Genomic DNA, 3045 nt, shown 5'->3' with positions numbered 1-3045 from the left:
AGAAAAGCACAATTTGAAGAGCAAAAATAAGAGAACACATTAACATAACACAGAAAAAATATCTAGTTAATTGCAGCTGCGAAATACTTGGTGTAAATCTACATGCATGCCACAACTGTTTTACTGTACAACAATGAAAGGCTACAACTACAAAGGAGATTCTCTCTACAATTACGCGCTAGCAATAAACAAAATCTACACTAATTACACAAACTACAAGAAAAAAAATCAGAAGATTCCAGTGAGGTATCCTCGGCTAAGGGTCGACATATGAAACTTCCCCTTAGAACAATTATACACGACTGTCCTTCAACTGACACACAATATTTTGTTAGCGCAACGCAATCTGACTTTCAAAATTCCCTACAAAAGAATGGCCCTGACTAACATTAAACTATACCTTTCACAAATCACTTACCTCACAAAAATCTTCGCTGCTCAAGCTACTGCAATACAGCGAGCGCCACTACTGCCAGCTAAATAAAAGATTCAAACTATGGAAGGCACTAACTACTGATAGGGATAGTTAGCAAATGAAAGAAATTAATAGAGAACAAACAATGTATTTACCTTGATATCATCACAAGTCATAATATATATATCAGTTCATGACAAATTACAAACCTCCGCCATCTCTCTCCCCACATCCACCACTGCTGGCGGCTCACCTCCAACTGCGCAACGCTACGCGCTGTTCACAGCCAGCTGCCTAACACTACAATGGCGAGTATTACAACAATGCAAAGCAGCCACAGACTGCACACAACACAGCCAGTGATTTTCATACAGAGGTGGCGTTACCATAAAAAAACCTAAACAGCCTACTTACATAGAGAAAACATAAACAGCCTACTTACATTGAGAAAACATAAACAGCCTACTTACATAGAGGAAACATAAACAGCCTACTTACATAGAGAAAACACAAACAGTCTACTTACATAGAGAAAACATAAACAGCCTACTTACATAGAGAAAACATGAACAGCCTACTTACAACATCACTTTAGTTCCATGATACTTCCAAATCATCCCGTTCAGTCTCTCTACGGGAACAAGATGTTTCAATCGAGGCAGGATGAAGCTTAGCTCTAATGTAGTTCAACTTCTACTTATAACAAGCGATGACGAAAGTGAAAGAATAATACGAAGAGAGATGCAGTTGAAACACGACTGTATTTCCATCAGCAAGTCTTCCCTTTTAGCCAATGGCGTTGCCGCAGTGGTAACGCCGGTTCCCGTCAGATCACCAAAGTTAAGCGCTGTAGGGCTGGGCTAGCACTTGGATGGGTGACCGTCCGGTCTGCCCAGCACTGTTGGCAAGCGGGGTGCACTCAGCCCTTGTGAGGCAAACTGAGGAGCTACTTGATTGAGAAGTAGAGGCTCCGCTCATGAAAATTGACATACGGCCGGGAGAGCGGTGTGCTGACCACATGTCCCTCCATATCCGCATCCAGTGACACCTATGGTCTGAGGATGACACGGTGGCCGGTCGGTACCGTTGGCACTTCTAAGGCCTGTTCGGACGGAGTTTTAGGTCTTCCCCTTTGATGGAGGGTCGTGAGTCGCGCTTTGATAGTTCAGTCGGAAGAGCACTTGGCCAGGATCCAGTCTCGATCCGGCAAACAGTTTTTATCTTCCAGGAAGTTTCAAATCAGTGCACACGTCACTACAGAGTGAAAATTGTGGAAGAATACATTTGCATTGGCTCAAATGGCTCTGAGCACTATGGGACTTAACATCTATGGTCATCAGTCCCCTAGAACTTAGAACTGCTTAAACCTAACTAACCTAAAGACATCACACAACACCCAGTCATCACGAGGCAGAGAAAATTCCTGACCCCGCCGGGAATCGAACCCGGGAACCCGGACATTTGGATTTCCAAGGTCGTTAGACGGCATAAACCTTCCTCACGGAACACCTTGAGTATCTGTTGAATTGCATGAACAGCGTACGTATCACGGAATATCGTTGAAGGATAAAAAAGCAAAAACGAAGGCACTGAAAAATAGGAAAAAAGAGAAAAAAGTCTTGCTTAACATCTGATTTGAAAACGACACAGTGGTTGATGAAGTGAAGAAATTATCCTTTTTTGGAAGCAAGATTACACGGCAAGAAAGATATCAGAAGTACATCGAGACAGTTGAGGAGAGCATTTTATAAAGAAATGAAGAATTTCCTAAAGGCGTAAGTATGGAACACAGCTCTGTTGAAAGTGTGAAACACGGACCATCGTAAATCAGGAGAACAATATATTGGAAGCATTTAAAATGTAGTGCCATCGCACAGAAGTTTTAAATACGTAAAGAAAAAAAGAGTATGGAAGGGTTCACCAGAAGAATGGACAGATTACTGGGATATCTGCTTTTGCATGGAGAAATAGTTCACTTGCCACACAACGAACAACACAACAGTAGGGACGGGCAAAGACTGTAATATGCAACAAAGGTAGCATAGGATATTATGTGTATTAAGTCCGCAGAAAGAAGGAAATAAGCACGAGATAGGAAAAAATTGGACGAGAAGGTGAAACTAGTTCAAAAACTGATGAGTTGAAAAAAGGAATTACGACTACAATAATGTTAAAATTGACAATGGTGACACTTTTTAAAAGAGATTGTGCAGTGTAGTAAAGCCTACCACTGCGCCTTCTACACGGTTCAGGATTATCGAAGAAAAAATAAATTTTGTTTTATTGATCTACTGCTGTACAGTTTACCGAAACCGAAACCTTGCTGCCGTCACCATCGAGAGAGTTACACAACGATAAAGACACCGAAAGAGAGGAGTTACCAGTCTGTTATCAATATTAATGTCGTCTGTGCTTTTCCTAAAGCGCTTTAAGCGGGCGCCGGGATAGACTCTTTGACGGGGACGCGGCCGATATCCGAGTTTGTGTCACGACAGTAATGACTACGTTGTCGAAGAAACCTGTAGCTGTACCCTCCGTTCCTGTCTTTACCGCACGCCCGATAACTTTCCGTCATAAAATACTGACTACGGCGCTACCCTACAAGGAATCCATCCATTCTGTCGAGAACG

General features: G+C 42.3%; 1 pseudogene; it reads left to right on the top strand.

Annotated features, from left to right (window-relative positions):
- The first annotated feature begins 1204 nt into the window (after nt 1-1204).
- LOC124555032 lies at nt 1205-1322 on the top strand (annotated as a pseudogene).
- Nucleotides 1323-3045: the final 1723 nt, after the last annotated feature.

The sequence above is a fragment of the Schistocerca americana genome, chromosome 1 (genome assembly GCF_021461395.2).
Source record: "Schistocerca americana isolate TAMUIC-IGC-003095 chromosome 1, iqSchAmer2.1, whole genome shotgun sequence".
Classification (NCBI taxonomy): domain Eukaryota; kingdom Metazoa; phylum Arthropoda; class Insecta; order Orthoptera; family Acrididae; genus Schistocerca; species Schistocerca americana.
This window is presented reverse-complemented; position numbering and strand designations above follow the sequence as displayed.